The sequence below is a fragment of the Geotrypetes seraphini genome, chromosome 15, assembly GCF_902459505.1.
Source record: "Geotrypetes seraphini chromosome 15, aGeoSer1.1, whole genome shotgun sequence".
NCBI classification, from domain to species: Eukaryota; Metazoa; Chordata; class Amphibia; order Gymnophiona; family Dermophiidae; genus Geotrypetes; species Geotrypetes seraphini.
Window position 1 is genome coordinate 51378843 of NC_047098.1, and position 22197 is coordinate 51401039.

General features: G+C 44.2%; 1 protein-coding gene across 5 annotated transcripts in view; it reads left to right on the plus strand.

Moving 5' to 3' along the window:
• The window catches only part of CUEDC1 (CUE domain containing 1), a 129434-nt gene that overhangs the window by 40947 nt on the left and 66290 nt on the right, over positions 1 to 22197 (plus strand). For 4 of the 5 annotated variants that reach the window (XM_033922268.1, XM_033922264.1, XM_033922270.1 and 1 more), the window contains exon 2: positions 10739 to 10893. The exons of the other annotated variant lie outside the window; for it this stretch is intronic. The gene's annotated coding sequence lies outside the window, so the exon portion shown is untranslated. The remainder of the gene's footprint in view (positions 1 to 10738; positions 10894 to 22197) is intronic. 5 annotated transcript variants of the gene reach the window in all.

Below are 22197 nucleotides of genomic sequence, written 5' to 3' on the forward strand. Positions count from 1 at the left end.
AAGTTAAATGATCATTCAGTGAAGCCGGAAATCTAAAGAGTGGCACAGAATCTCAATATAATAAGCAGAATGAAATTGTTCCAGAGAGTGGCTACTAAAATGGTTGGTGTCACAAAACATAAAGGGAGAGAGAAAAAAGAAGCAGGTGCACCATGAAAAAAAAATTAAAAAGTGAGCACAATAGAGTTGTCTTCTTACTACCTCTTTTTCTTATCAAATGATTAAATTCTGGAGTGGAGGCATATACTAATGAAGTAAAAACCCAGACATGTGGCCCCACCCCCAGCAATGCCCTGTTCCAGTTCCGCCCCATGATTCCCCAGCCTCCCCCTCACACCAACTTCTTAAGCTTGCGGCTTTGTCTGGGAGGACCTCTGAGCATGCACAAATGCGACGCAGTGGTGACTCGGAGGCCTTCCCAGACACAGCCCTGAGCCGAATGCCTGGACAAACTCCTTACAGGTTAGAAAGATGTCTGGATACCTGGACAGTCCTCTAAAAAGAGGACATGTCTGGGTAAATCCAGACATCTGGTAACCCTACTAATGGTTAGGGCAGTGGGCCAAGGACCAAGGAAACCAGCTGCTCCTTGTGATTTTGGGCAAGTCACTTAACCCTCCATTGCTCAGATACATAATTAGAATGTGAGTTCTCCAGGGACAGGAAAATACTCACCTTGAGTTACCTCTTAAAGGTTGTAGGCTAAAGGCAAATCCAACGATAGATAGAGACCCTCATACGGTTACCATATGGCTCCAGAAAAAGGAGGACGGATTGAGACACCCGGGTTTTACTTCCATTGAAAGCAAAGGAAGTAAGGAGGACAGATTAAAACATCTGAGTTTTACTTTCACTGAAAGAAATGGAAGTTAAACCTGAATGTCTCAATCCATCCTCCTTTTTCTGGAACCATATGGTAACCCTAGACCAGGGGTGCCCAAATGATTGACCGCAAAGGCAACATGAGCCAATTGCGTTGCCTTTGCAATCTTTACTTCCTTCCCCTGCCTGTATGCCTTTCTTTCTCCTGTCTTTCTCTCTACTCCCTGCCTGTCTGCCTTTCTTTCTCTCTCCCCTTGCCCCCCCCAAACCATCGCGTCAATTTCTCCACTTCCCCGATTCTTTTTCTCTATCCCTGCCACCCCCCTCCCCATAAGCCACCACGCCAATTTTGCCCTGCTTCCCTGAGCCAGGCCAGGCACGTACAAGCACCGGACCCACAAGACTTCACCTCCGACATCAATTCTAATGTCGGAGAGGAAGTTCTGGGCCAGCCAATCACTGCCTGGCTGGCCTGGAACTTCCTTTCCGACGTCTGAATTGACGTCGGAGGTGAAGGCTTGTGGGTCCGGCGCTTGTACACACCAGGCCTGGCTCAGGGAAGCAGGGCAAAATTGGCGTGGTGGCTTATGGGGAGGGGGGTGGTAGGGAGAGAGAAAAAGAATCGGGGAAGTGGAGAAATTGACGCGATGGTTTGGGGGAGCAGGGGGAGAGAGAAAGAAAGGCAGACAGGCAGGGAGGAGAGAGAAAGACAGGAGAAAGAAAGGCATACAGGCAGGGGGAGACAGAAAGAAAAGGGGAGGGGGCAGAAAGAAAGAAAGACAAAAAGAAATATTGGATTTACAGAAGGAAGTGCAACTAGACTCATGAAACCACCAGACAAAAACGTAGGAAAAATGATTTCATTTTCAATTTAATAATCAAAATGTGTCCGTTTTGAGAATTTATATCTGCTGTCTATATTTTGCACTATGGCCCCCTTTTACTAAACTGCGATAGTGGTTTTTAGCATCGGGAAATGCAAGGGGCATTCAGTGCAGCTCCCTGCGCTAAAAACCGCTATCGCGGTTTAGTAAAGTCATCTGTCTTGACCTCTGAAAAAAACCCTGAATACAAATGATAATTAACATTTTCTCTGCGTACAGTGTGCTTTGTGTTTTAAAAATTTTTATTGTTGGTAGATCATTTTGACTTGGTCATTTTAAAAGTAGCTCGCAAGCCAAAAAAGTGTGGGCATCCCTGCCCTAGACCCTCATATCTAATGTAGAATAAGGAACCACAAATTAAAAATAGAAATAATGCAAATAAAAACTGGATGAGAACCCCCCCCCAAAAAAAAAAAATTCAGACTTTGAGTAGTGAAAATTGGGGAAAGAGAAACAGAAATGCATTTTGCAAAATACAGAAACAAAAATGCACATTTCCCAAAACAACCTAAAGAGAGGGTTTCACTATAACCCTCCCCACGAAATCTTCTATGTCACAACTGCTCAATAACCAGAACCTTCAGGCCCTCAGAGGTGCCACCAGATGCTCAATAATATCTCATAGCAACTGGCTTTACGCCCCCTATCGTCATCGGGTCATTAATTTTTAGATATTTTTTTTTTTGTGTGCAATGCTATAGTTTGCTTGTGTATTCATTCAATAAATAGTTAGTAAGATTTGTTACACTTATCTTGGGTGGTTCAGCCAAGAGGGACAGAGTACTGCCAACATGTTTCACCCTATCCGGGTTTCCTCAGGGCACAATCCCTACAATAAAGCATAACTTGAATATTAGATACTTCTAAAACCCATTACATCAACCACAAACAACTGATAATGCTGCTTACCTCAAAACTAGGGCCTGAAGGTTCTGGTTATTGAGCAGTTGTGACATAGAAGATTTCGTGGGGAGGGTTATAGTGAAACCCTCTCTTTAGGTTGTTATAGTACATATTCTTCTATAATTATACTTTAGTTATAAGCCTATATACTCATTTCCCAAAACAGACATATTCCATTCCTTAAGAATTGAACTATGTTTACCACTAGAGTTTGTGACAGCCATTTCAGTATATGGAGTTGCTAGGAGGTGTAGGTAGGCCCTGAGGAGGAGGTCTGAATTTGCAGAGGGGGAGTGCTTGGGAGTTGAATCAGCAGGGGGAGGGGTGTTTGAGGAGAAGGAGTGTTTAGGGGGACAGAATTGATTGGGGGGAAGTGTTGAGTGGTCTGTACTTAGGGGGAGGAGGGAGAGAAACACATTCAACAAGGTCAGCCGCTACTTGGAAGCTATGTGGATGCCAGTTGATATTCAGTGCTGGCACCCACATAAACTAAACTAAACCTTAAGTTTATATACCACATCATCTTCACAATCATAGAGCTCGGCACGGTTTACAGGAGCTTAGAATAAAGAAGGAACTCCATAGTAAGGGTTACAGGAACTTAGTATAAAGAAGGTTTACAGGAACTTAGTATAAAGAGGGAACACCATAGTAAGGGTTAGAGGAAGAATATAGAGGGAAGAAAGATGTTTTTGGAATATTTGGAAGGAGTCCAGATTCCGAAGTGGGGTAGTTAAGGTTATTCCAAAGCTCTGTGATTCTGAAGGAGAGAGATGTCCCTAATTTTCCTGCATAGATGACGCCTTTTAACGAGGGGGAAGGATAGTTTAAATTTTGGGGTGAATCTGGTGGAATTGGGACTCGAGGAATTCCAAGATAGTGGAATTAGGGGAGGAAGGATGCCGTGTAGGATCTTAAAAGTTAGGCAGGCGCATTTATAGTGAACCCTGGAAATTACTGGAAGCCAGTGAAGTTTGGACAGAAGCGGGGAAACATGGTCAAATTTACTTTTTGCGAAGATTAGCTTAGCCACAGTGTTCTGAATCCGCTGAAGTCTTTGAAGACTTTTCTTGGTTAGACTTAGATAGATGGAGTTACAATAGTCTAGTCTGGAAAGGATGATAGATTGTACAAGGACAGCAAAATGTTGTTGGTGGAAGCAGGATCTCGCTTTCCTCAGCGTGTGAAGACTAAAAAAACTTTTTTTTTATCAAGGAGTTAAGATGATCATTAAAGGAGAGTGTAGAGTCAATGATGATGCCCAGAACTTTGCTTGTGGTGCCAGAAGACAGTGAGCAACCAAAACTAGGCCAGGTATTTATACACTTAGCTATTTGGGCTCTGGCGCTGAATATTGCCAGCACCCATATAGCATTAATTAGTGTTAATTTGCAGATGCATCTTGCTACATATTATTTTATAACAAGCTGCACACAAACCTTATAGCATGCCAGTCAGAAATTGGTGGGGCCGTGGGAGGGTCAGGGACGTTCACTAAAGATTATGGTTGCCAGATTTCCTCTTTGAAAAAAAAAAAAGAGGACGCCTGGCCCCGCCCCATTCCACCCAAGTCACACCCCATTCTGCCCCAGTCCCGCCCCCTCAACCTGTTCTCGTGCTCGGAGCCACATTGGGAGGGCATCGATGCAGGTGTGACGCGATGACATCGCATACATGCATGTGACATCACCCTGTTGCATCCGCGCACGCGCCTACGCCCTCACAGCACAGTCCCAAGCGGGAAGCTTTTCAAAGCCCGGACAAAGTGCTGGATTTTTAAAAGCCATCCGGACGCCTGGACATGTCCTCTAAAAAGAGGACATATCCGTGTAAATCTGGGCGTCTGGTAACCCTACTTCTCAGTGACTTCTCGTGCCAACTAGAGAGCAGTACCCTGGGGGTGGAGAGAACAGGGAGACCTCAATGAGCTGAAGTGACTCTCCCCCCACCCCACCCCACCCCACTCCACCTTATCCCTCATTCTTTTTTTCTGCTTGCAGATGACTTACTAGGTTAAAACAACCCTGGGAGCCATCAAATTAGCACATCTCAGAGGGCCCCTCCTAAACATTTGGATCCTAGGCACATACTAGTTTTCCTGTGCTTTTATTCCTACTACTACTATTAATTATTTCTTTAGCACTATTAATAGTACACAGTGCTGTACAGAGTCACGAAGGAGACAGATCCTGCTTGGAGCATACAAACAGATTGCCATGGATACAGTTAGGGCAGTGTTTGCCTCCTACCTCTCCCAACGCACCTTTAGTGGGTTCTCTTCTGCTGCTACCCCACTGACGGTTGGCATACCCCAGGGTTCTGTCTTGGGACCTCTTCTCTTCTCTCTCTACACCTCTTCCCTCGGTGCCTTGATCTCCTCCCATGGCTTCCAGTATCACCTATATGTTGATGACTCCTAGATCTTGCGGCGAGAGGCACAAATATAGGCAGTCAGCTGGCCCCAGTGCCTCTCCTATCCACGCTTCGTCCCTTCCATCACCCCCCACTGGCAGCTCAGGGCCCCATCTGGAGGGCCTTTGCACATGCGTGGCCATCAACGTGATGACATTGCCGCCTTGACACTCGCGTGCTTCCAGATGCCCTCGAGCCACAGCCACCACGTTTGGTATGCTGCAGCTTTGCAAAGTTTGTGAGACACTGAGATAGGGAGAATGGTTAATCTGCTGGCTAGGGCAGTGAGGAGGAGTAAGGTTATGGATTGAAGGCTAATCAAAAAGGTGAGCTTTCAGTCTGCTAACGTCTCTTTGCTTGTCCTCGGAGGAGGTCATAGGAGTGTGAGGTCCTCCTCTGTCTCTGCTCCTGTGGTCAGCTCACAGTTCTAATGCTCAAACGCCTCCCCACTGGAGTTACCACCTTGCTTCCCAACATACGGAACAGGCTATCCCAGTCCTGGCCTTATTTCAATACCTATAGGGATTTGTAGTTTTGATTTTCATAAGGAGACTGGTAGGGAAATCTGAAGCAGTGCCTGCATCATGCCCTAGGATAAACCCAGAACTGGATTAGCTAAATGGCAGCCCTACTTCTCGCTGGTCCTGAAAGAGGATGCCAAACATGTCAGGGAGCCTCCTCCATCTGCGCTCCATTTCTGTGGCACTTTTTGGTTGGTGGTCCTGGGAATCTGGCATGTCTCTAGAAGCTTCTTTCATTGCTGCCTTGCTGTTTCAGGTACTGAATCTCTGTACTGCAGTCCTCTTAGTACCTAGGGCCACTCTTAAAGAAACTTTTGCTGCCAATTAAAAAGGATTTAATTATTTAGGAAGCAATTACAGTAAATGAGCCGCTCCTGATTTCTCCTTTACTTACTGATTTTTCTTCCTTTCTTAAGAAATGAGTTTGAAGCTCCTGCAGGCCTTTAATGTTTACTCATTCCGGGTGTCTTCACACTTATCTAACTCCAGGCTCTGTGGTGCTGACTAGCATCAGAAATAGCTTATAATGTTTCTCTGACGCATCTAAAGTCTCAGAAACGCATCTAAAGTCTCAAAACAGAATGAAGGATACCTAGGGGAAGAGACATTTTTCCAGTAATGGTTGTAAGAGAAAGAGGTTTGGCTTTAAGAAGAGAAGACAACCTTATTCACCTTCAAAAGGAAGCAGAGCCTGAGACGACATTTAAGTATAGTAACTTCCCCATCCCCCCTACCTTCTGATTACGCCACTGTGATAGAGGTTGGCAGCGTGTTCCGGAGAAGGGTTGCACAGATGGACAGACAGACCATCCTCTGGGCATTTAAGAAAAAAAACCTCTTTAATTAAACAGTAGTGCAGAGCCTGTTTCTTCACAGGCTCCTATAAGTTTGTGTTCTTCCAAGAAAACAAGTAGGCTTTTTCCCCAGTCTTTTCCTAATCCCAAGTCCCATTCTCCGTAGGGTTTGACATGCCACAAACAGTCTTTATTTGAGGTGCAGGAAACAGGCAGCATTTGGTCCCAGGTCTTAGCAGGCACTGAACAAAGGCATGTTTTTAAATGCAGTAGTGTCTTTTCTCCTACAAACTCTGCCGGTGCCAAACCCTTCCAAGCAGCTTCTCCAGCTTCTCCAGCTCCTAGGTTCCCTCTAGCACATCTCTCCTCCTGGGTTTGGCTCAGCGTTTTAAGTTCCCCTGAGTCACTTCCTGGTTTCCTACTTTTCTCCCCTCCCCCCTTCCTGAAGAAACCTCTCTCACTGCTCCTATGGTTGTGAGATAATTTAGCCAGGAGGGGGCGTGCTGGGTTTTCCTGAGGTTTATTCTGAGTCTGAGCAGCAATGTCAAGCAGGGGAAGTGGCAGGGTTTCATACACTCTATCACAGTCACTAACCGCCGTTGGAAATGCTGCCAGGTAAAAGGTCTCTTATCCCCCTACAGTTTGGAGGATTTCACATTCATTTCATTGCTGGAATTTCAACAGAGATGGGAAGTAGTCGGAGACAAGAAGATATGGAAATATGCTGATTTATTTATGCGAGGACAATTTTTTTTTCCAATGCACAAGCTGGACATGGTCACCGGTGTGTGAGTACCATTTCTTCAAGATTTTCATCTCTGACATTTTGTAATGAAACTGGAGAATCCCAAATTAAGGGGACTCCAAGGTTTTCATACCTAGTGTAATCTCTAGAAAACACTTCCAGAAAGGCTTCATATAGAGGTATAGCCACATGTTCAAATATGGAACATGATGATTGGAGAGAGAGATACCAGTTTTGTCACACATACTGCTTTTTTTTTTCCCAGTTACCGCCAAATGCAGTATAAAATGGTTAGTACTCCATTTTAGCTACACAGGATGGGAAAGATGGACTTCCTAGAGTGCTGGAGGAGATGTGGAGGTGATGGAGCTACACTTTTCCCTCTATATTCACTGGGGTTAGGGTCAAAGATGTCCCACAAATACAAAAAAAAAAAGGCAAATAACTTTTCGCTTTCATATTCATGGGGTTTGTTGGATAGCTCTCGCGAATGCCATGAAATCGTGAATAAAACTTGTTGTTATATTCACAATTGTGTCTAATGAGATTTCAGGTATGCCGCGACACATTGGTGAGGAGAAGAGTTGTCCACATGGGCTGACTGCTTACAAGACATGCCTCTTGTGGCGAGAGGCACATCCTGTAGGTAGTCAGCCGGCGCATTTGACTCTCCTCCTCTCCCCACACCTCCCGGATCCTTCCATCAAAGCGGGTTGCGGCCAGATGGGCCTCTGCGCACTTCCAGGTGCCTTTTGGCTGGGGACTGGATTTAGTGTGCCACCAGCTGGGAAGTTTGCGAGACACTGCCCTAGTGTATCAATCTCAGGTTGTATTGTTGATGTTGAGATAATAAAATAAAGTTACAAAACAAGAAACTTTTTTATTTCAAACTAGCCCAAGAAGTATAGAGTCTGTGCTCGTTTGCACAAATGTTCTAGGCTGTATCACCTTTTCTCAGCCCAACAGAACTGGTCAACAAGGAGCTTTCATGACAACGTAACACCATTTTTCAGCTGGGTGGAATCCAAAGACAGATCAGCTATTTTGGATAGGCTCCAGAATATTTTTGGTTTATGGAAGTACAAGGGAATTGCTAATGCATGGGGGGGGGGGGGACAAAACAGAATGAAAACACTGCCATAATATTAAGAAACGCATTATGTGCATATCTTTGCAAGAGGAACCCAGGAGAGCACTATTCTATAGATACTTCATAATGAATTTCCTAATCCTGTACTCCACTCAAAGGAAAGAAAATTAATTTTCAATGCAAAGCTTTCATGTGGAAACACTTGAAAAGACAAATCACCCGGCGTGAGATAAACATGCTAATGTCCTCTTCCAATTGCAGGCAGAAACACTGACAGGCTTTTAACGACACAATTGCAGATAATAAGCTACACAGCAGAGTCTGCTCACCTGGAATTATTCCCAATGTCACAATGCTTACTACCTTTTGCAGTACAGAACGCCCATCCTTTGCAATGTTTCAGAGCCTGGGGCGGGTTACTAGTGTCAAGACAAGTGGCACAAGTTTCAATAAACATTTGATAGAATGCCTATCGTACTTCTAAGCGGTTTTACCTAATAAAATAATTAAAGAAGGTGACGAACATGAGACTGGCAGGACTAACTGGAACAAAAGGGTTAAAGGTCGGAAATCCATCTTTAAAATAGTAAAGCAAGCCAAGAAGAGAAGTAGAAATGGACGGGGAATCTCTATCTGTGAGCTAGAGCGAGAAGGTCTCTTAATGATTAAGTGGAAGAGATTTAGATAATAAGCGAGAAAGGTTTTAGAGATTAAAGGCATCTTTGAAGAGGAATGGTTTAAGTTTACCTTTCAATTTTCCTAGAGAATTTTCATTGCATGTAATTCAGGGAGAAATGAATTCCAGAGAGTCGGGGCAGTGACTGCAAAATTCGATGTACGTTTGGTGCTCAAGACACAGAGCGAGGGGATGGTAAGAAGGTTTTGTGACCGAGACCTGAGTATTCTGGATGGGGTATATGGAATTAGACTATGATTTAGGAAATCTGCTTGGTTATGATGAATCACTTTGAATGTTGAGTGTGATTTTATAGGTTACTAGCTGATTACCCTGCGTTGCCCGGTTATTTATTTATCCCAATCTTCCGGTTTCGATAGACTTGTATTCAGTGATTACGCCTGATAAAACATGAAGTATTTGATTGTTTATTTCGTGGACACCTTCATTTTTAGCAGGAAGAATGGCCCTCTGTGTGGCGCTGAAGTTGGACTTAAACGTCATTGGGAGTGTCAGTATTAATCTCAGGGAGCCCGAAAACTATGGATTATACACTAATATCTGTCTTTTTCAATTATTTTTACATGTCACTCCCTTCCCACAAGAATGTCCCTGTCTAGGGGGCTGAACTTGGACTTGGACTTAAACTTGGACTTAAACTGCATCAGGAGTATCAGTATTTATCTCAGCGAGCTTGAAAACTATGGGCTAGACACTAATATCTGTCGTTTTCGATAATTTTTTTAGATGTCACCCCCTTACCCCCCAGTATTTTTTCCCCAGATAGTAAGTCCTATGTATACAAAGTTTGGTTGAAATCTGTCCATGCTGGAATATACATACATACATTTTATTTTAGCTGTCGTATAGTAATTTTAAGCAATTCAACATACTTTGTTCTAATCTAACCAATTTCTGTTTTTAGCTCATAGTTATGTTTCATTTTTAACGAACTGTAAACCGAGTCGAAATAGGTTGAATAGGTATTTTATAGAAAGCAATAACATTGTACGTTATATGCATATTCATTGGGGAAATCCTGAAAACCCAACTGGATTGCGGCCCTCGAAGAGGGACTTTGACACCCCTGCAACAGGGCAATAAGAAAAGTGACTCAGGACTGGGCTGGTGTCTCACTGAGTGTTGCACACCACCATAATTGAGCCTGCTGCTGGATATTGCGTCTGGTGGAAGATCCTCTTCTTTCAACAGTATTTCTGGAGGCCCTCTATGCATGGGCATATGTTGATGCGATGACATCATACGCAGGCCCCCACAGTCATGACCCTGAGCTTGGGGAGGATACCAGAGGTTCATGTGGGGGCAGGGCTGGGGTAGAATGGGGCGGAGCTGGAGGTGGAATGGGGTGGGACCAGGTGGCCTCTTTTTTTTTTTTTTTTTTTAAAGAGGAAATCTGGCAAACCTAAGTATTAGGGGACTAAGGCCAATGCCAACCAGACCTCCATGGTTTATGTCTTTAAATTGCAGAAGACATACATAGTTTTGGCAAATGCAATATTTGGGAACTAAGGCCAATACCGGATAGACTTCTACGGTCTGTAACCTGCAAAAGACAAAAGACATATGAAGATCAAGGGCTAGATGCATCCATAGGTGCGAGTCAGATGCCTGTATTGTAAGCATCCTTCACGGCATGGATTTAAAAAAAAAAAATGTGCATCCTGATTGTCCAATAAGACATATTATGTGTAACCATGAATGATTATAACTTGCACAAGGGCGAGTGTAGCTCTGGCCACCTCATTGGGCAGACTGGATGGACCGTGCGGGTCTTTATCTGCCATCATTTATTATGTTACTGAGTATGTGACAGTACGAGTGCAATGTCAGCTTCACACAGGCTTTTAAAACAGTTTATGTACTATTTCAGGGTGTCTGTCAGCCTCTGCCTGCTGTGGCCTGCCTATACAGAAGTCAGAATGAAAACCACTAAATTCTTCAACTTCTGCCTCTCCATAACTTTGAGGGGTTGGAGGACCGAATGGATTTGAAGTGTTGAAGACAGAATTCAGACACATCTCTCAGGTAAATGATTGAAAATGGAATTCTTGTGCTCGGAAGAAGAGGAAAAATTGCACCTGCTCAGGGTCAATGGAGAAAAGACCTTGGTGACAAATACAGAGAAAACAGGGGAATTTGCACCCTGAAAAAAGTCATCACCAGTCATAAAACTTCATTTGCTAACATAAGATACTCATACATGGGCTCAGAAATCCACATTATTAGGGTTACCATATGGCTCCAGAAAAAGGAGGACGGATTGAGACATTCGGGTTTTACTTTCATTGAAAGCAATGGAAATAAGGAGGACAGACTGAAAGCATTGGAAGTAAAACCCAGATGTCCCAATCCATCCTCTTTTTCCTGGAGCCATATGGTAACCCTACATATTACCAGTGTCCATAAATCACTTCAGTGGAATAATAGATAGCAACACTAAATTAAGGCCTAGAAACATGCAAACATTTGCTAAAAAATACATAACTTAGAAGGCACATGTGCTCTTAGAGAAATCCAGTTATTATAAAACTGAAGGCATTATGTGCAGGAAGAGCAAAAGGCAGTTTAGCAGTGTCTCCATAGTTTCATATGTTCCTAGAGATTGTAGAACATCTCTAGGAATATATGAAAAACTGCCTTTTGTTCTTCAGCACATAGGGGTAAATTAACATAAGAACATAAGCAGTGCCTCTGCTGGGTCAGACCAGAGGTCTATCACGCCCAGCAGTCCGCTCACGCGGCGGCCCATCAGGTCCAGGACCTGCATAGAATCCTCTATCTATACCCCTCAATCCCCTTTTACTTCAGAAAATCAACCAATCCTCTATCTATACCCTTCAATCCCCTTTTCCTTTAGGAAATCATCCAAGCCCCTCTTGAAACCCAATACCATACTCTGTCCTATCATACCCTCTGGAAGCGCTTTCCAGATGTCCACCACCCTTTGGGTGAAGAAGAACTTCCTAGCATTGGTTCTGAATTTGTCCCCTTTCAGCTTTTCCGAATGCCCTCTCGTTCTTGTAGTTTTCGAAAGTTTGAAGAACCTGTCCCTCTCCACTTTCTCTATGCCCTTCATGATCTTGTAAGTCTCTATCATGTCCCCTCTAAGCCTCTGCTTCTCCAGGGTAAAGAGCCTCAGTTTCTCTAATCTTTCAGCATATGAAAGGTTTTCCATACCCTTTATCAGTTGCGTCGCTCTCCTCTGAACCCTCTCGAGTATCGCCATATCCTTCTTAAGGTACGGTGACCAATATTGGATGCAGTACTCCAGATGCGGGTGCACCATCGCCCGATACAACAGCAGGATAACGTCCTTCGTTCTGGTTGTAATACCTTTCTTGATAATACCTAGCATTTTATTTGCCTTCTTAGAGGCTGCTGTGCACTGTGCTGACGGCTTCATTGTTTTGTCCACCAGTACCCCTAAGTCCTTCTCTAGGCTACTTTCTCCCATTTCCAGCCCTCCCATCGTATAGCTGTACATCGGGTTTCTGTTTCCTACATGCAAGACTTTACATTTCTCTACATTAAACTTCATCTGCTATTTGTTTGCCCATTCTCCCAGTTTGTTCAGGTCCCTTTGTAAATCTTCACAGTCCTCTTTATTCCTAACCCCACTAAAAAGTTTTGTGTCGTCTGCAAATTTTATAACTTCACACTTCAGCCCTGTTTCTAGGTCATTTATGAATACATTGAATAGCAGCGGTCCGAGTACCGACCCCTGCGGAACCACTCGTGACCTTTTTCCAGTCCGAGTAGTGGCCCTTCACTCCTACCCTTTGCTTCCTACCCGCCAACCAATTTTTGATCCATCTATGTACATCCCCATCCACTCCATGGTTCCTTAGTTTCCTAAGTAGGTGTTCATGGGGTACCTTGTCGAAGGCTTTTTGGAAATCCAAGTATACAATGTCTATGGGGGCCCCTTTGTCCATTTACTTGTTTATTCCCTCGAAGAAGTGCGATAAGTTCGTTAGGCACGATCTTCCCTTGCAGAAGCCATGTTGGCTTACCGATGCTTTGTTGCATGTATAAATTTGAGCATGCGTAACTTAATTGAATAATGAGTCAATTATTGCTGATAGCTGGCATCTTGACAAGCAATTATTATTGTTAATTGGATTTAATTAAAAGTCACGTGTAAATTTAGGAGCATGTCCCACAAAAGGGGCACGGAAATGGAAGAGTTATGGGCTGATCGGGGTGTTCAGCAAAGTTACTCACCTGTAGCAGGTGTTATCCAAAGGTAGCAGGCTGGTATTCTCACATGTGGGTGACATCATCCACAGAATCCTGCGCATACAGTTAAAAAGTGTACTGTCACTTTAAAATCTTTAGGACCGCCTGTCCCATGCACATGTCAGTGTCTTCCTGCCCATCAGCTCACGGTTCCCTCAGTTTAGTAACAAAGCTAAGAAGCCAACTAGGGGAGGTGGGAGGGTTGTGAAAATATCTGCCTGCTGCCCTCAGATAACACTAACTACAGGTGAATAACTATGCTTTATCCTAGGACAAGCAGGCAGCTTATTCTCACATGTGGGACTCCCTAGCTGCCAAGATCATGCCTCTGAGAAGAGGGTTATTGACAAGTCCTGTCAAACAGATAAAAATACTTCTAAAACTCTCAACATGGGGGATTTCTGTGGTTCTAAATAAGAACATAAGAACTGCCTTACTGGGACAGACTGAAGGTCCATCCAGCCCAGTATCCTGTTGCCAACAGTGGCCAACCCAGGTCCCAAGTACCTGACAGAAACCCAAAGAGTAGCAACATTCCAGAGCTGAGATTGTGATGTCATAATGCCTCATTCCACCAGTGCCTAAGATCCAACCTCATCAGTGATGTCACAATGGCTTAATTGCCCTATACTTGGCTCACATAAAAGCTGTCATACTGGGACAGATCGAAGGTCCATCAAGCTCAGTATCCTGTTTCCAACAGTGGCCAACCCAGGTCCCAAGTACCTGGCAGAAACCCAAAGAGTAGCAACATTCCAGAGCTGAGATTGTGATGTCATAGTGCCTCATTCCACCAGTGCCTAAGAACCAACCTCATCAGTGATGTCACAATGGCTTGATTGCCCTATACTTGGCTCACATAAAAGCTGTCATACTGGGACAGATCGAAGGTCCATCAAGCTCAGTATCCTGTTTCCAACAGTGGCCAACCCAGGTCCCAAGTACCTGACAGAAACCCAAAGAGTAGCAACATTCCAGAGCTGAGATTGTGATGTCATAATGCCTCATTCCACCAGTGCCTAAGAGCCAACCTCATCAGTGATGTCACAAAGGCTTGATTGTCCTATACTTGGCTCACATAAGAGCTGCCATGCTGGGTAGACTGAAGCCCCATCAAGCCCAGTACTGTATCCTGTTTCCAATAGTGGCCAACCCAGGTCCCAACTATCTAGCTAGATGCCAAGCTGTAAAACATATTTTATGCTGCTTATCCTAGGAATAAGCAGTGGGTTTCCCCAAGCCATCTCAATAATAACTTATGGATTTCTCTTTTCGGAAATTATCCAAACCTTTTTTTAAACCTCACTAAGCTAACTGATTTCACCACATTCTCTAGCAACAAATTCCATCTAGTCTGCCCAATCTGATTCAATCTAAAAATTTGTTGGTTTTTTTCTTCTTCTTCTTAGCTATTTCTGGGCAAGAATCCAAAGCTCTGCCTGGTACTGTTCTTAGGTTCCAACTACTGAAGTCTCCGTCAAAGCTCACGCCAGTCCATCTACACCCTCCTAGCTGATATTCAGAGAGAGAGAGAGAGCTATCTCTTGTCACATGATATATCCAGTCAATGCCTGTATTCATCGGCTGACTAAATGGCGTAGTGGTTAGAGCTACAGCCTCAGCACCCTGAGGTTGTGGGTTCAAACCTCACAGTGCTCCTTGTGACCCTGGGCAAACCACCTAATCCTCCACTGCCCCAGGTACATTAGATAGACTGTGAACCCACCAGCACAGATAGGGAAAATGCATGAATACCTATATGTAAACCACTTTGAGTGTGGCTGTAAAATAACAAAAGGGCAGTAAACAAGTCCCAATCCTTTTCCCTAAGTCTAGCAGTCAGATAGACTTGCCTAAATATCGGGTTTATCTTTGGCGACTTTGACTTAGCCAGCCAGCTGATGAATTTTGGCTTGCTGACTATGTCTACAGCGCTTACACTTAAACCGGACATTCAGTGCTGGTTACCAGATATGGCCTCGGCATTCAATTTCCAGGTTTGCTACCAACCACAGATTGTAGCTGAGCTGCCTTCCATGGTATGAATATAGACCCCCCTCTCCCCCCCCCCCCTAATTCTATCCATTAAAATCAGTGCTGCACGTCCCCTAATGCACCAGGTTGAAGTTGGCAGAAATTTAGTACCAGCCAAAAAGTCTCCCTCCTGGAATGGGTAACTTGGCAGCTCTTCTTTCTGCCAATAGTTGACTTACCAGAGGCAAAACTCTGCATTAAGAGTCATTGATTCATCATCCCTGAGAGGGTTCCTCTTACATAATTGGGCACTAGACATGGGCTTAGTTTGCCTGTGCTGTAATCTTGCCCTGGGTGGGGGCCAAGGCTCTAGTTGGCCACCTGATGTCACTGGCACACCGACAAATCTGCGCATGAAAATTTGCGCCCCGACAATTGCACACACGGACAAGTGCGCGCAAGACAGTGCTGCCCTGCCATTTGCGTCCTGTGAAATGCGCACACCAAAGAGGGAACATTTGAAAGGAAGGCCCTGATTTGCTCAGACTCCTCAGGCCCCTCCCAAGGGACGGGGCCTGAGGAGTCTGAGCAAATCAGGGCCTTCCAGATATCCACTAAGGGTTCCCATAATCATCATGTAAACCTTACCCTAACCCTAGATACCAAGTGAATCTTTTAAGTGTAGTGGGGGGAATTCCCCCCTCAAAAAGACAAAATAGTATCCAATTGTCGGAGCACATTTGACGGGTCACTTCCCATTCAGTGTGCATTTGTCATGCATGAAATTGTCGGGGCGCATTTGTTGTGTGCGCATTTGACGGGTCACTGACGTCACTGCCTATGTAGTGAGAACAAAATGTGCCAGAAGGCTAAATATCACAAAGCCTGGAGTGAGTAAGCCGGCTTCCCTAGTTAATGACATCGGAGCTTGTTTTCTCTTATTTGTTTCATGGGATAATGTCATCAGCAAAACAACCCACACCACTTTTGTGGTTATTTTCTGAACTCGGATAAGATGCTAAAACCACAAGAGGCACTTTCAGTGGCTAAAATGATTTTATGTGAGGAAAGCTAGGACACATACACTGCTCTGTAACTCATGGCGCCTAGGGTTTGAAGAAGGAGCCTTGTGGGCTGGTTTATTTCCAGTCTGTGTAACCAAGAGATCCTCCTGTTAGCTGCTCCAAACTTTCAACCAGCATTAATTGAAGTAATTATTACCCCTCAGACATTGACTAGTACTCTGAATATTGAAATTCTTGTTATGGCTGCTGAGGAGAAAAGAGCAGGCTTCTAAGGAATGACTTAGGCCCATGTGGAGGGGACTAGCCTTTTCCAGATGTGGTCTTGGATTATGGTTGTACATATATGGTGGGGTTTTTTCTATTTGTGAAGACTTCCTTAGAAACTGTTTCCAGCTGTTGTGTCATTTAGCTTTCTTGACAGAAGAGGCCAGTTACAGGAAAATGATCACTAGTAATGTTGTCTCCTTCTGTAGCCCTAGGCTTGCCAGCTTTGACTGAATCTGTCCTTGGAGGTTTCATCACATGACATGAAAATATTAAGAACTGGGCCGATTTAAGATTAATTTATTACAGATAAGGGTGATTAGAAGAGGGGACACTCACAGCCAGTCAGGTTTTCAGAATATCCTCAATGAATAGACATGAGACAGATCTGCATGAAATGCCTGCTTTGTATGCAAATCTGTCTCATGCATATTCATTGTGAAGCTAAGCATATGTATACATTAGATTTTTTTTTTAATCTGAATGCAAAATTCACACATCAATAGACTAAAATAAATAAATATGATTGTAGCTTGATCTTTTCAGATTGATGTTCTCTGCTTAAGTGCTCTCCTTAATCCTTGACTTCCTATACGGTCTGTAGGAATATTTGAAAGTGCAGAGACACTGCTTCCCTGTTCTGGATATCCTTTCTGGGACTGCCTGCAGCAGTGTCCTGGAAACTGGTGTCTTATTTCCTGGAGGTTGTCTGCACACAGGGGACTATGCTGTGGGAAGGAGCTTAGTTCTAGGAATTTACAAGAAGCAGAATGACTTCCTTTCAGTCACCCAGTCCCTGATATGTGTGTGGTGGAGAGGGGAGGAATTGAAGACTCTGCTGGTTTCTTAGCTCTCTGCACAGACCACATTTCTTTCACTACCAGCTCTTGTCTCTTAACGATCTGATCCAGCAGGGCATGGTTGGAATGCGCATTGGTGAATGGTAATATGTGCCAGATGTTTTCCCCTACTGAGCCTGTCTGAATCTTCTTCCAGCCATGACCCTTTTTCTACAGGTGTGGAGCTATGATGCTATGCCACATGTGCTCCATCATTGCCTGACACCATATCAATTCCTTCCTCCATTGTTTTCATTTTGAGCTGTCAAAAGAGTTGAGAGAGAGGAAAACGTATGTGGTGGTTTGGAAGAAACTGAAGACCTAGGAGGGGTCCTCATTCTCTACTTGCTACTGTGGGGGGATTGAGGGTTATTTATGAAGGAGATATTTCATTTGTGGATGGAAATACAGTAGATATTGTTGTTAACTGTTCTGAGTGATTGCTATAGCTGGGGTGGAAGGGGGATTTTGTTTTATGGTTAATGTTTTATTGTTGTTAACCAGTACGAGTGACAGCTGAGACATGTAGGTGATATAGAAGAATTTTAAATACAGGTCTCCCTCCATATTCACGGGTTCGGCATTTGCAACTTCGGTTTGCAGATTTTTTCGGGGGTGGGGGCTCAAAGGGAAGGAGGCCAGCTGTTTCTCCTGCTGGGGAGGGATGGAGAGTACAGAGGGCAACTTCAGAGAGGCAGTGGATGCACAACACGAGTATTAGCAAGGGTTGGAGAGCAGAACAAAAATTGCTTCTTTTTCCAGTGGGGGGTGGCAGGGTTGAAGGCAGGAGTGTGTGGCGCAGTGGTTAAAGCTACAGCCTCAGCCCCCTGGGGTTGTGGGTTCAAACCCACGCTGCTCCTTGTGACCCTGGGCAAGTCACTTAATCCCCCCATTGCCCCAGGTACATTAGCTAGATTGTGAGCCCGCCAGGACAGACAGGGAAAAATGCTTGAGTACCTGAATAAATTCATGTAAACCGTTCTGAGCTCCCCTGGGAGAACAGCATAGAAAATTGAATAAATAGAGTGAAAAGCTTCAGCCTCTGATCACCAGAGCTGGTATTGTGACATCACAATGCCTCATTCCACCAATGACTAAGCCAACCTCATCAGTGATGTCACAATGGCTTGATTGTCCTGTACTTGGCTCACTTCTACTACATTTTGATTTCTAGAGTGGTGCAGTGGTTAAAGCTACAGCCTCAGCCCCCTGGGGTTGTGGGTTCAAACCCACGCTGCTCCTTGTGACCCTGGGCAAGTCACTTAATCCCCCCATTGCCCCAGGTACATTAGATAGATTGTGAGCCCGCCAGGACAGACAGGGAAAAATTCTTGAGTACCTGAATAAACTCATGTAAACCGTTCTGAACTCCCTTGGGAGAACGGTATAGAAAAATTGAATAAATTAAAAAAAAAATTTAAAAAGAAAAAGTTTCCTGCTTGTCCCACTGCACAGCTCAGCAAACACGCTGAAGAGGCACATTTTCAGAGCACACTGCTCCTGTGCATGTACTCCCTCTTTCTTATGTGCCTGCTCCGACTTTGCTCGAGACCGTAGTGTGGAGGGAGAGATTCAAAAATGCTGCTGCTACAAAAATGGAGCTGCTACAAAAATGGAGGGAAAGTTATTCATGAATTGATGGTATTCACGAGGGAGCTGTTCACCTAATCCCCGCAAATATGGAGGGTCTTTATCTTCCAACCCTCTAATGGAGGCTCACCTAGACAGTCGGGTTTCGAGATTATCACAATGTGCATGCATCGGAGAGATTCACATATGCTGGGCTCTAATACCACGTTTCCCTGAAAATAAGACACTGTCTTATATTAATTTGGGGCCCAAAAAAGGCACTAGGTCTTATTTTCAGGGTAGGTCTTATTTTTTTCATGTAATGATCATCTCTCCCTTCCTCTCCTCCACCCCAATTCTTCCTATTTCCTTTCTCTCCCCCACATGTGTAGCATCTTTCTTCCCCTCTCACCCACCCCCTTCTGCAGTATCTCCCTCCCTTTCTCCTTCAATCCCCCTGTGCAGCAGAACCCTTGCAGCTTCTATCTCTCCCTTTTAGAGTAAGTGCAGACTCTCACTTACTCTAAAAGGGAGGGATAGAAGCTGACAACAATGAATGAAAGAGAGACCTGGTCTTGAGGTTATTACAAAATTTTAAGAATGTATGTAAACTAGCATATAACTAGATCAATGTCCTTAACAAAGAGAACATTCTAGCAACGATTACTAAATTCCAACATGAACATTTTATCAAAGTGTTATTTATAATTCTTCTATTTAAATAAAAGGTGCTCTCTCATTTTACTAGCCCACCCCCACAGTACACCCTCCAATCCACCCCCGCTGACCCATCTCTCCCTCCCATCCGAACCACGAGACAGGAATACCCTATAACAGCGTTGGCAGCAATCTACAGACTGCTTCACAGCCATTTTATTGGACTAATCCATTTTACAATTAGGTTTCAGAGGCCCAAACTTCCTTCAGCAGAATACTGCTGTTACTGTATTCTGTACTGACCTAAGGAAGAGTTTTTGGTCTCTGAATGTTAGTAATAAATGTATTAAAATTAGTCCAATAAAAAGATTACCTTATTTCCATTTTCTATTTATAAATATTTACAAATTCAGCTACAATACTACTTTATTTTAAAGCAGCAAAAGAAATATGTTTTCTACCTTTTGTTTTTTCTGATTTAATCTCTTCACTCTCTCCCTTCCATGCAGCATCTGCCCTCTCTCTCTCTGACACTTCCATCCAGCCTATGCCCTCTTTCTCTGCCCTCTCTCTCTTCCATCCACTGTTTACCCTCTCCTCCTTCCACATGGCATCTTCCCTCTTTCTATATCCCTTCCATAAACTGTCTATCCTGTGCCCCTTCTCTCTTTTGTACATGATTAATTTCAGCTTCACCCCATCTCCATTTTTCTCTCTCTCTGTCTCCAACCCTCATCTATGCTTTGACATCTCTATCTTTTCCTTTCCTTTCTTCTTTCCCATCCTACCCCATGAGTTGGAATCTCTTATCTCTTTCCTTTCCCTCGCCCCTCTGGCATCTTTCTCCTCCCCTTCCTTCCCCCCCATGCCCTGGAATCTCTCTCCTCTCGTTCCTTTCCATCTCTCTCTTCCCCTCCATGCTCTGGCATCTCCTCTCCTTCCTTTCCTCCTGGTCTAGTATCTCTGTCTCCTTCCTTTTCCGCCCCACCATGCCCTGGCATCTTTCCCTCCTCCCTCTCTATGGTCTGGCATTTACTTTCCTTTCCTTCCTTCCTTCCTCTCCCTCCGTTCCCAACAGTCTGTCATCTCTCTTTCCTTTCCTCTCCCTTACCTGGTCTTCCTTGTCCCTTCCTTCCTCCCTCTCCCCAATCAGGTGCAGCGTATCGCTCTCCTTCCCCTCCCTTCCTCTATCACTCTGTCTCTTTCCTTTCCTCTCCCTTACCTGGTCTTCCTTGTCCCTTCCTTCCTCCCTCTCCCCAATCAGGTGCAGCGTATCGCTATCCTTCCCCTCCCTCCCTCTATCCCTCTGTCTCTTTGTGAGGCTCCTCCCCCAACAGCAGTGCAGCCTTCACAACTCACTGCTCACGCCTGCTTTGGCCTTCCTTTCAGCTGGGTCCTGCCTAATTCCTGTTTCTGCGAAGGCAAGACCCAGCCGAGAGGAAAGCCTGATACCGGCAGAGCAATGAATTGTGAACGCTGCCACTGCCAGAAGAAGTTTATGACTGCCACACCCCTCCACCTTGGTACACCACTGCTTCCAACTCCATTGCTACCAAAGATACCAAGGTGGGGACAGCAAGAATTTCCTTCTTTCACTCAAGCTACAATGAGGAAAGAGGAGCAAGTTTGTAAAGATGAAAATGTTATATTGTCCTTGTATCACTCTATGATATGGCTGCACCTAGAATACCGTATGCAATTCTGGTCGTTGTATCTAAAAAAAGATGTAGCGGAATTAGAAAAGGTACAGAGAAGGGTGATGGAAATGATAAAAGGGATGAGATGACTTCCCTATGAAGAAAGGCTAAAGTGGCTATGAATTTTCAACTTGGAGAAGAGATGGATCAGGGATGATATGACAGCGGTCTATAAAATACTGAGTGGACTGGAAAGGATAGATGAGAATCACTTGTTTACTCTTTCCAAAAATGCTAGGACTAGGGTGCATGCGATGAAGCTACTAAGTAGTAGATTTAAAACAAACCGGAGAAAATATTTCTTCACACAACATATAATTAAACTGGAATTCGTTGCAGGAGAATGTGGTGAAATCAGTTAGCTTAGCAGGGTTTAAAAAAGATTTGGATAATTTCCTAAAAGAGAAATCCATAGGCAATTATTGAGATGGTTTAGGGAAATCCACTGCTTATTCCTAGAATAAGCAGCATGAAATCTGTTTTACTACTTGGGATCTAGTTAGGAATTTGGGACCTGGGTTGGCCATTGTTGGAAACAGGATACTGGGCTTGGTGAACCTTCGGTCTGTCCCAGTATGGCAGTTCTTATGTTCTAAAGGCTCCAGGTCAGTGACCTAGCAGTAAATCACTGCCCAGCACTGATCAGGACTCTGCCAAAACACACTGTGAGTGTTTGGACTCTGAGAAGAATGTGGTTTCCATAACACTTCCTACCTGCGTTCAAATATTTCAGAAAGGATTTAAGGACAGTCTTCCTGATCAGATAGATGTGTGCTTGGATTGATGAATAAATTTTGGTTCTCTAATGTTAATCCCCTGCTCGACCTTGGACATCACTAGCCTGGTAGCCCTAGCAAAGGGCAGGAGAGAGAGGAAATGAGGGGAAAAAGAAAGAGGCAGAGATAGGGAAAGACTTCCCTTTCCTCCAATCTTCAGCCCTCTAGGATTGGCTCATGTCTGCAAAACCCTCCAATTTAACTAATTATCGTAACACTTAAAATAGGAGGACAAGCTGTTTTTTAATGTGTACACTGCACAGTTAATTAGCATGTTTGTTGTAATTGC